At 45.7% G+C, this 11,061-nt stretch overlaps 1 long non-coding RNA gene across 1 annotated transcript; it reads left to right on the top strand.

Annotated features, from left to right (window-relative positions):
• The first annotated feature begins 1,996 nt into the window (after positions 1–1,996).
• LOC308591364 lies at positions 1,997–10,520 on the top strand. The gene is made up of 3 exons (XR_014010144.1): positions 1,997–2,392; positions 6,488–6,677; positions 9,609–10,520. It is a non-coding gene; the product is annotated as an uncharacterized lncRNA (long non-coding RNA).
• Positions 10,521–11,061: the final 541 nt, after the last annotated feature.

The following is an 11,061-nucleotide window of genomic DNA, read 5'->3' as shown; positions in this document are numbered from 1 at the left end:
ACTCCAGGTGAGGTCTGACCAGAGCAGAATACAGTGGCACTATTACTTCCCTTGATCTAGATGCTATACTCCTATTGATGCAGCCCAGAATTGCATTGGCTTTTTTAGCTGCCGCGTCACACTGTTGGCTCATGTCAAGTTTGTGGTCAACCAAGACTCCTAGATCCTTTTCACATGTACTGCTCTCAAGCCAGGTGTCCCCCATCTTGTATTTGTGCCTCTCATTTTTTTTGCCCAAGTGCAATACTTTACATTTCTCCCTGTTAAAATTCATCTTGTTTGTTTTGGCCCAGTTCTCTAATCTGTCAAGGTCGTTTTGAAGTGTGATCCTGTCCTCTGGGGTGTTAGCCACCCCTCCCAGTTTGGTGTCATCTGCAAATTTGATCAGGATGCCCTTGAGTCCATCATCCAAGTCGTTGATAAAGATGTTGAATAAGACCGGGCCCAAGACAGAACCCTGTGGCACCCCACTAGTCACTCTTCTCCAGGATGAAGAGGAACCATTGATGAGCACTCTTTGGGTTCGGTCAGTCAGCCAGTTACAAATCCACTGAGTGGTAGCATAGTCAAGACCGCATTTTACCAGTTTCTTTACAAGAATATCATGGGGCACCTTGTCAAATGCCTTGCTGAAATCAAGGTAGGCTACATCCACTGCATTCCCTTCATCTACCAGGCTTGTAATTCTGTCAAAAAACGAGATCAGGTTAGTCTGACATGACTTATTTTTCAGAAATCCATGCTGACTATTGGTGATCACAGCATTCCTTTCTAGGTGCGCACAGACTGTTTGCTTAATGATCTGCTCCAGAATCTTCCCTGGTATTGATGTCAGACTGACTGGGCGGTAATTATTTGGGTCCTCTCTTTTCCCCTTTTTGAAAATAGGGACAACATTTGCCCTCCTCCAGTCTGCCGGGACTTCGCCTGTTCTCCAGGAATTCTCAAAGATGACTGCCAGTGGTTCTGAGATCACATCGGCCAGTTCTTTTAATACTCTTGGATGCAGTTCGTCTGGCCCTGGAGACTTGAATACATCTAAACTGGCCAAGTAGTCTTGTACTATCTCCTTAGTTATTCTGGGCTGTGTTTCCTTTGTTGAATCATTTGCTCCAAATTCTTCAGGTCGGGCATTGTTTTCCTTATCGGAGAAGACTGAGGCAAAGAAGGCATTGAGGAGTTCAGCCCTTTCTGTGTCCCCTGTTTGCATTTCACCATCTTCTCCTCTGAGTGACCCCACTGTTTCTTTGTTCTTCCTTTTGCTACGAACATACCCATAGAAGCCTTTTTTGTTGCTTTTAACCTCTCTAGCAAGCTTGAGTTTATTCTGTGCTTTAGCTTTTCTGACTTTGTGTCTACACGTGCTGGCTATTTGTTTGAATTCCTCTTTGGTGGTTTCCCCCCTTTTCCATTTTTTGTACACATCCTTTTTTAATCGTAACTCAGTTAAAAGTTCTTTAGATAGCCACCCTGGCTTCTTTAGGCACCTTCCATGTTTCCGTCTCATTGGTATTGCCTGACGTTGTGCTTTTAGTATCTCCCTCTTAACAAACTCCCAGCCATCATGAACTCCCTTTCCTTTTAGTATTACTGTCCATGGGATCTCACCCAGCACTTCCCTAAGTTTTATGAAGTCGGCTTTCTTAAAGTCAAGAAATTGAGTCCTAGTATGCTTGGCTGCTCCTTTCCGCTGTATAGTAAACTTCAGAAGAGCATGATCACTCGCGCCTAATGATCCTTCCACTTCTACCCCACTAACCAGCTCATCAACATTGGTTAGGACCAGATCTAAAATGGCTGTTCCTCTTGTTGCTTCTCCCACTTTCTGGACAATGAAGTTGTCTGCAAGGCCAGTAAGGAATCTGTTTGACCTTATGCTCTTGGCTGAGTTTGACATCCAACAAATATCCGGGTAATTGAAGTCCCCCATTACTACTATCTCCCTTCCTTTTGCGTGCTTGGAAGGAAAGGTTGGTGTAGGAAGTACTCACGGGGTGAAAGAGGATGGCGAGGGGAGGGAGTCAGTGCAGAGGAACCAGAGCAGAGGACCCATCACCAGAGCCAGAGGGGGCCCTGTTTCCACAAACACAGCGGGCTCTGAGGCATAAGGAGCAGCAGGCAGGGTGCTCTAGGAGGCTGAGGCAGGCAAGGGTCCACAGCCCAGCTCCCTAGCTGGCCAGGTGGGGCTCGCTAGCTCTGGAAGGAGGAGTGTGATTCCTCAGATGGAGCAGGCTTAGAACAGGTGAGGGTCACCTGCCTCGTCAAGCCCAGATGCTGCAATCAGCATGCAAAGGGAAGCAGAGATGAGGTGCTGTGTCTGCTCAACTGCCCATGTTGATGGACCTTGGCGTGGACCCTGGACTGAGAACTTGACATACTGACTTGCCAGGAGGTAGGCCAGGGCTTCAGGACACCCGCCAAGCATTCCTGTGAGGGTGGTGGGACTGCTAGAAGGGCCTCCCCTAAGGATCCCAGAGCCCCAAGCAGGTTCATATGGAAGCTTCAGATAGGCTGGGCCTAAACTGTGTGCTGACTCTTGGAATAAAGCCTTTGGGAATTTTCGAGCTGAGTGTCCAATTGCTGTGTCCAAAAGTGGGAGCCCAGGCACTTGCTGGCTCAATGCATCTTTCAGGGCACTTGGAAGATAAAGTGATTTAGCACAAATTTTAAAATTGATTGTCACAATAAACAGGCTGCTAAAATGGCACAATCAGGTGTTTTGCCCCTTCCTTATCCACGTGGTTAAGTTATGCCCTCTCGGTCTGAACAAGACATAATTAATCACATTTATATCCTGCCTTTCCTCCCAGGAGTTCAAGGCATCATACACAATGGGATGTATATTGCCCTGTTCCTTCTGATGTGTTGGAAAGTCCGTTGCAATTCCACATGCGGCTCACAGTGGAAGTGCAATCAGGGGCATAGGAATGGCAAGCAGTGGGGGTGGACCGCCCCGGGTGCCCTCACTGAGGGGGGTGACATTCGGCGCGCCGCCTGCCCACAACTCCCAAGCCTACCCCAAGCCGTTGGGGTAAGGGGGGAAGCTGCGTTGCTTTTCCGGCAGCATTCCCCCCCCTTCCCCCTTCATTTTGACAGCTTGGGGGAAGGCTTGGCAGTCGCGGGTGGGCGGCGGGCTGAATGTCCGCAATGGGCGGTTCACTGCGCCCCCATGAGTGGCTCGCTCTGCCCCCGGCTGCAGGGCGCGTACACCGCTCTGGGCACCTGAGCAGCTATCCTGTGCCTGGGAGGGCACCCTCTGTGCCACGCCCCCCTTGGGAGCGCGCCCGCCCTGGGCAGCATGGGCACATGCTCTGCCGCTGAGTGCAACGAGCAAACAGGGTTTCTAGCCCTCTAGAAGCATCTTTGTTTTGAATCGTCTCATTTCTTTGTCGGTGATATTTGACAGGGTAGGGGGGCTGCCATACGTCTGGAATTTCCCAGACATTACTGGGATTTCAAAGGCAGAATGGATGTCCAGGGGGAATTCTAAAAAAAGATCTACAATTTTGGGGGTGTCCTGGTTTTTACTTGTTGAAATATGGCAACCCTATGATGGAGCCATTGCAGCTGATGTGCTTGGCAGACTTTTGCAAATCTAGGTGACTCCAGATTAAATGGAGGGGAAATCGTCTTGCATTTTTCATACTGGCATTGCATGGGTGCTGTGAAATACTTGCATGCATTGAGGTATTAGGTTGTCTGTAGCAATTTCCTGTTACCCTGAATCCTGGAACTGTCTATGCTGTTTCTTAAACACTGGTTATAACCCTGCTTAGGGCAACTGTTAGACTGAGCTTAAGGCAGCTGCTGAAATTGATTCCCACACCAAAACACCCACTAGCTGAGTGTGAACACCAGAACTTTCCCGCTGTGTCTGTGTTTGACGTCTATTCACGAGCGCACTTAAAAACAAAAATTCTAACACAGCATGGGTTCCCTGTTACTTATCAGAGAAGGCATTCCCATTATGGGAGAAGCTGCAATTGTCATCAGTCTATGCCGCATGCTTCCTGGCTTTTACTTATGCAATGACAGTCAAATGTCTGGTGCTCTGCTCAGCCAATGGAAAGAATCCACTTAAATTCAGGTGTGGGAATATTTTCCAGCTTGAGGGCCACATTCCCATCTGGGGGCCACATGCCAGTGGTGGGCAGGACCAGAGGCAAAAGTGGGCAGAACAACATATGTAAATTTTGCCTTTGTACACTAGGCTACTTCCTGCACACACATGTCTCTGTCTTCCATCCAGGTTAGCAAGAGGCATCATCAGAGCTCAAGGACACAAATCAGACAGGCAAAAATAGTTGGGTGTGAAGCACAGCTAGTGAGGGGTGCAGCCCAGAGAGAGAGTCCCAAGGGCCACTCTCTGGGCCTCTGATTTACTTGATGCCAGGCCAGGCATAGGAATGGGAGAGAAACTTGGTTTAGTTTGGATTTTAATACAAACCTTCTTAATTCACACTTCCTGAAACAAGACACGGAATATATTTGAATACACAGAATATATTTGAAATTCACTCATCTCTGAATTTTGCAATGCAGTTCTCCAACCCAAAAATGTGTAGGGGGGGAAACTTACATTAGAGGAAAGTTTGAATAACAATAATGCACAATTGGTAAAAATGACATACAAAATGCATTATATAGGGGGACGTCATTTGCAAAAAGTATGCATATTAAGCCAAATTGCATACAGAAATGTACGTGTCAGGAAAATTTTGCACTAAAATGCTGATGAATTTTCATGAGGAACCTTTTAAAAAAATCACAAAGGGGTGCAGAAATGTGGGGAACAAACTTTAAGACTGGGGAAAATGAGAAACTGAAACTGAATAGATTTGTTCTTTCTTATCCACTGGTTATTGCAGGGGATAGCTTCTACTATTTCCAATCCCAGATTGTTGGACTGGAATGTTCTCATTTAAGCTGTCATAAATTAAGTTCCTTTAAAAATTAACTCTCTTTTTTACACAAACCCACACACGAAAAACCAAACACATCTCACTGCTTCTCAGTGGACACATGAACATCTCATATCTCAAACTGAAATGCACATGTTTGGCATAGAGACTAAAGCAATATATTAGTATCTAGAAAGAAGTTGGAATTTTTAAAGCATGATTTCAAGTTTGTTCAGACAAACCATACTTAAAACTAACCATAGTTTGTTGTGGTTAAAATATAACTATAAACTGTGGCTTGTTGAAAACAGACAAGTGCTTCCAAAGTGCTACTCATTGCTATATCAAAAAAGGAAAAGGGAGGTGGGCGGGTGAGAGGCCAAGGCTCACCAGACTTGTTCCCATAGCACTAATCTATGGCTTAGCATTGACTAAATGCAGCTCCTATGTTCCTGTCAGACAGTTTTCTTGCTTGTTTGATTTTTAAAAGCCTTTGAAACTACAAACATTTGTATTTCTGTGTACCTAGGATGCTTTCTGAGTTAGGTAGAAGCCACCACCTTCTTTCAGGGTGGCTCCTTACCACTTCTGTATTGACAGGCGTTCAAAGGCAGACCCACAGTACACATTCAAATCACATGACTTTCCCCAAAGGATCCTGGGAACTGTCATTTGTTAAGGGTGCTAGGAACTACGTCTCTGTGAGGGAGAAATCATAGCTCCCAGGATTATTTGGGGGGAGTCATGTCCTTTTAAAATGTATGTCAGATGTGCTTTAAATACAGTCATACCTCGGGTTGAAGTAGCTTCAAGTTAAGTATTTTTGGGTTGCGCTCTGTGGTGACCCAGAAGTAACGGAGCAGGTTACTTCTGGGTTTCGCGGCTCGTGCATGCTCAGATGCACAAAATGATGTCACGCGCATGCGCGGAAGTGGCGAAATGCGACCCGCACAGACATGCAGATGCATGTTACGTTTACTTCAGGATGCGAACAGGACTCCGGAACGGATCCCGTTCGTATCCAGAGGTACCACTCTATATAGTATGGATCTGCCCTCAACCATTGGAGTTTACTATTAGAGTGAACAAGTGGGAACTGCAACAAAGTTATGCAGAATGGGGTGCTTCTGTTTAGGGTGCAAGCGAGGCATTCTGAATCGACACACCCAATATTGCCTAGCCCCACATTTGAAAGTACCTTAAATTTTACTGTTTATTGCGTTTTTATCCTGCAAGGAACTCAAGGCATTGTAAAGGTCTTCCTCTGATTTTTGTCTTCACAACAGTCTATGTGGTAGGTTAGACTGAGAGATAATGACTGCCTTCAAACCACCCATTGGGAAGGTGGGTTTCAACCTGGGTCTCCCCAGTCCTAATGCAGTACTCTAACTGACTACATTGGCATTGTCTCCATCTGTCCCCCCCAAAAAAATCTCAACCCTCATGGCGTCCCCTTTAAGCAGGTCAGTTTGTCCTTCTGAGTGGTAGAGACTGCCCTGCTATTCATTGCTACAGAAACCCTCACTTGTCCCATTTTGCCCATGCTGAATCTAAACTCTCTCTCTCTCTTGTCATTCTTCCAACAGCTCCAGTTTCTTAGTCACTTCTCCATGAAATGAAAGGCAAGACAACTGACCTTGGGAGGCTCTTGAGAGGCTGGGGGTGGAATTGGTACAGTGACACCACCTCCTCTTCTTTCCTTGGCATTCCCTCCACAGTGGCTCAATTCCGAGACAGAGTCCCGGGCAGAGAGAATTACACCAAATGAGCCATAAGGTACAAGCAAAGCATCTGTGATTTGAGGCCAGCGAGGACCAAGCAGGGGAGAGTTTTGGAGGCTAATGTGTCCAACCCAGACGATTTTGGAACTGTTTATTTCAGTTTCTCTCATATTCTCATGTTGTTCAATCTTAAATTCAGTGCTCCATATTTCAACAACAATTTGCCATTTTTGTTTAAATTCTCATGAAAATCCACCAGCATTTTAGTGCACATTTCTCCTAACAGACTTTTTTTTGGCCTAATATTCACATTTTTGCACACACACCCCAGTATTGTGTGCATTTATATGCACACTTTACCCTAGTATATGCATTTTTGTAAACTTCACTGGGCTAAAAAAAACTGCATTGAAAAATCTGGACAAGTGCAAATTTAAAATGATGACCATGTTTTCCGTTCTCAGATTGTTTTGGAAAGTGCAAATTAGGGAGATTTGACTTTAAGTGGGAACTGAATTGAGTTTCTCCCCAGTCCCTTCTTGGGAGGGACATGAACAGAGAGATGTTTTTCTCCCTTTCTCATAATATTAGAGATTGGAGTCACCTGATGAAGCTAAATTGCAGGAGATCCATGATGACACAGAAAAGGAAGCACAACTTCACATAAGGTAAAGGGCCCCCTGACCATTAGGTCCAGTCGTGGCCGACTCTGGGGTTGGGGTTTCAGCGCTCATCTTGCTTCACTGGCCGAGGGAGCCGGCTTACAGCTTCCGGGTCATGTGGCCAGCATGACTAAAGCGCTTCTGGCGAACCAGAGCAGCGCACGGAAACGCCGTTTACCTTCCCGCCGGAGTGATACCTATTTATCTACTTGCACTTTGACGTGCTTTTGAACTGCTAGGTTGGCAGGAGCAGGGACCGAGGAATGGGAGCTCACCCCGTCGTGGGGATTCAAACCGCCGACCTTCTGATCGGCAAGTCCTAGGCTCTGTGGTTTAAACCACAGCCCAACCCGCGTCCCTTCACATAGTACATAGTTAAACTAGACACAGTGGTGTCCACCAACTTGAATGGATTTCAAAGGGGAGCAGACAGACCAATGTTTAACATGGGTACTTTAGGGATGCCTTGGGTTTTTTAAAAATTGGTTCGTGTGCTATCCTTCAGGTTTCCTAAGGGGATGGGCTCTGGCTCAGTGGTAGGGAACTTGCATTGCACACAGAAGGTCCCAGGTTCAAACCCTGTCAGAAACCCTGACAAGCACTGCCCGTCTGTGAAGACAATACTCAGCTAGATGAATCAGTGGTCTGACTCAGTACAGTGGTACCTCTGGTTGCGAATGGGATCCATTCGCAACATGAGCAGAGTGCAACCCGCGTCTGCGCGTGTCACAATTTGCTACTTCTGTGCATGCGCACGACATCATTTTGAGCATCTGCGCATGCGTGAGCGGCAAAACCCAGAAGTAACCTGTTCCGTTACTTCCGGGTTGCTGCGTGATGTATCCTGAAAGAACGTAACCTGAACCGGACGTAACAAGAGGTATGACTGTATCAGGCAGCTTCCTGCATAAGGATCCTGAAGTGAGAGCAGTGGGTGGGGGAAGCAGAGCCCCTGTGAGGTAGGAAATGTATGTGAGCCCCTAACTGACAGGGTGATTGTTACACTTTCCCCAACACTTACTGGATGTTCCAATTGATGTATCCTACTGAAGATACCTGGAATATATTCTGGCCATGGATATGGTGTTTTTGGAAGGGAATAGGCTCCCAGGTGCCTCTCGTTTTGTCCTGGGGTTGATGAAAGATACTTGGGATATACCTCAGCACCGAGTTTAATTGGACTTATTTCCAGGTAAATCTCTGTAGGACTGCATCCTTAGATACACAGGGGAAAAGGGAGCTTTGATTGCAACAACTCCAACTCTAGAAGAGTTGGACCCAGCTCCCATGGTTCTTGAAGTTCTTTAGCTTTAGACTGGACTTGGACTCAGCAGCTCTTCAGGCAGAGGACTGTCTTCTGTAAGGTTAGGCACCTGGCCACCATTTAAAGGCCTTATACCAGGGGTTGGCAAACTTTTTCAGCAGGGGGCCAGTCCACTCTCCCTTAGACCTTGTGGGGGGCTGGACTATATGGAGGTGGGTGGAATGAACGAATTCCTATGCCCCACAAATAACCCAGAGATGCATTTTAAATAAAAGGACACATTCTACTCATGTAAAAACATGTGATTCCCAGACTGTCCGCGGGCCAGATTTATAAGGCGATTAGGCTGGATCCAGCCCCCGGGCCATAGTTTGCTTACCCATGCCTTATAGTAAGTGTACTTAAGACTGCAGTCTTCATCTGCTACCAAGGCCTCTGCTCTGAACAGATTTTGGCTTCCTCTGGGCTGAGCTTTTCAAGCAACCGAGCAATCTAAGGAGGGTTTTGTTATTTTGCATAAAATGGAATGACAATCTCCTACTTTTTTTAAACTAGCATTTCAGATAATACCATAACAAGAGAGAGAGGGAGGGGAGAAAATAAAACAAGAAAGCATTTTTTTAAAAAGAGCAAACAAAAACTTATTCAAGTAGGTAACAGTTTTCCCCACTACGGTGAAATGTAGTTCTGTTTAAATTATGGTAACTATTCCTAAATGTGTGTGTGTGTGTGTGTGTGTGTGTGTGTGTGTGTGTATTAGCATATGCACATTTTGTGCAAATCTGTGTCCTCCCTTTTTGGGTACATGTAAGTGGCCACCCTAGAAACAAGCCTGATGCCTTCTCTGAGTAATATTGCAAACTGATTCAGGGGGTGGTTGTGAGCAAAAGAACCTTTTAAGCCATGGCCTTCACAGATAGACACACTTTGCCCTTTTGCTTGATTTTCAGGTGCTAGGCAAATAACGTTTGTTTTTAAGGTCTCACAGTTGTTTAGCTCTGTTAATATACATTGGGCCCCAGGTCAGTTGGCAACCCTATTTTTTTTGGTTTTATGGCAGAGCAGTCGCAAGTTGCAAAGGAGTAACTAATCTGTGCCAGATGATCTTGGGTATGGACTCTTGCACATGGCTACTAAGAGCAGACAGCAAATCAAGTGGAAGTGAGATAAGGGTATGTCATTGAGAGGAAGAGGCTGGCAGAGGCCTGATGTGTGGTTCTGCAGCTCCTCCATCTGACTCTTCTCATCCGCCTCACCCAGGCAGCTAAAATCTCCAGCCGCGTCTGTACCATTGCAAGCAGCCAAGGAGCTCCCAGCAAAGGGTTCATTGTGCTGATGGCGTCTCAAGAGCAGAGCAGAGAGGATGGCCACCGTCTTGCAGCCCCCGTTTCTATACCGGTTGCCAATTGGAGGCTCTGGTGACAACACAAGAAAGATTAAGGAGAGTGGGGTGGAATGGCCAGAAAGCTCATCTCGTGGGCTTTAGGACACGGGAAGCAAATTGGCGGGTAGGAGCAGCTTCTTAAGAGTGGCCTCATGTGCAATTTTTCTTTTCTTTTTAAAATGACACTTCCCGGCCTCTCTTTGTGCACTAGGCTATTTCTGTGAACACTGGATCAATGTGGGCGAGAAGGGCAAAAGGGAGGCATTTGTTATGCAGACAAGCAGCATGGCACAAGGTGGTTTCATATTCACACTACAAAAAGATTACTGATTAAGATGAGAGTTAATACTCCATCCAGCCCACTGTTCTATTCAAATACAGTGGTACCTCGGTTTACGAACTTAAACCGAGTTCTGGAAGTCTGTTCTTAAACTGAGGTGCACTTTCCCTAATGAGGCATCCCGGCGCCGGTGCCCTTCCACCGTTTGCCTTCCGTTCTTAGACCGAAGTAAACTTCGCAAACCGGGACACTACTTCCGGTTTTGAGGAGTTCTTAAGCCAATAGTTCGTAAACAGGGCTGTTCTTAAACCGAGGTACCACTGTAACACTCAAAGCATACTTTAGTTGTATATTGTATTGTAGGACAATATATACTAATAAAATTATATATTGGATATAATCATATCAAGAACAAGAATATATTCCATTTGCTATATTCCACTTCTTGTCTCCATCAGAGCAGGGTATGACTAACACTCACATTGTTTGCAAGCAGTAGCTCCTAATATAATGCATATTCCTGTTATGTTTAATGAATAGATTCTTTTTTATGCACACTTCCCCTAATAGATGCATTTTTGTACACATTGACTGGTTGGAGAACTGCATTGCAAAATTCAGATGAATGTGAATTTTGAAGGATGGCTGTTTTTTGTTCTCATATTGTTTTGGAAATGGGTAGATTTACCTTTAAATGCAAACTTTCATATCTGTATAAATGTACTGCATCTATGTGCTGGCGAGGATGTGGGGGGAGAGGATATGTACTTTGGATGGACATGTCCAAAAGTGGCAAATTTGGGGGAACAAGTGTTTAATGAGATATGTAACATTACAACATCAGCGCTT

This window comes from Podarcis bocagei (genome assembly GCF_964188305.1).
Source record: "Podarcis bocagei genome assembly, chromosome: 7".
Taxonomy (NCBI): Eukaryota; Metazoa; Chordata; class Lepidosauria; order Squamata; family Lacertidae; genus Podarcis; species Podarcis bocagei.
This window is presented reverse-complemented; position numbering and strand designations above follow the sequence as displayed.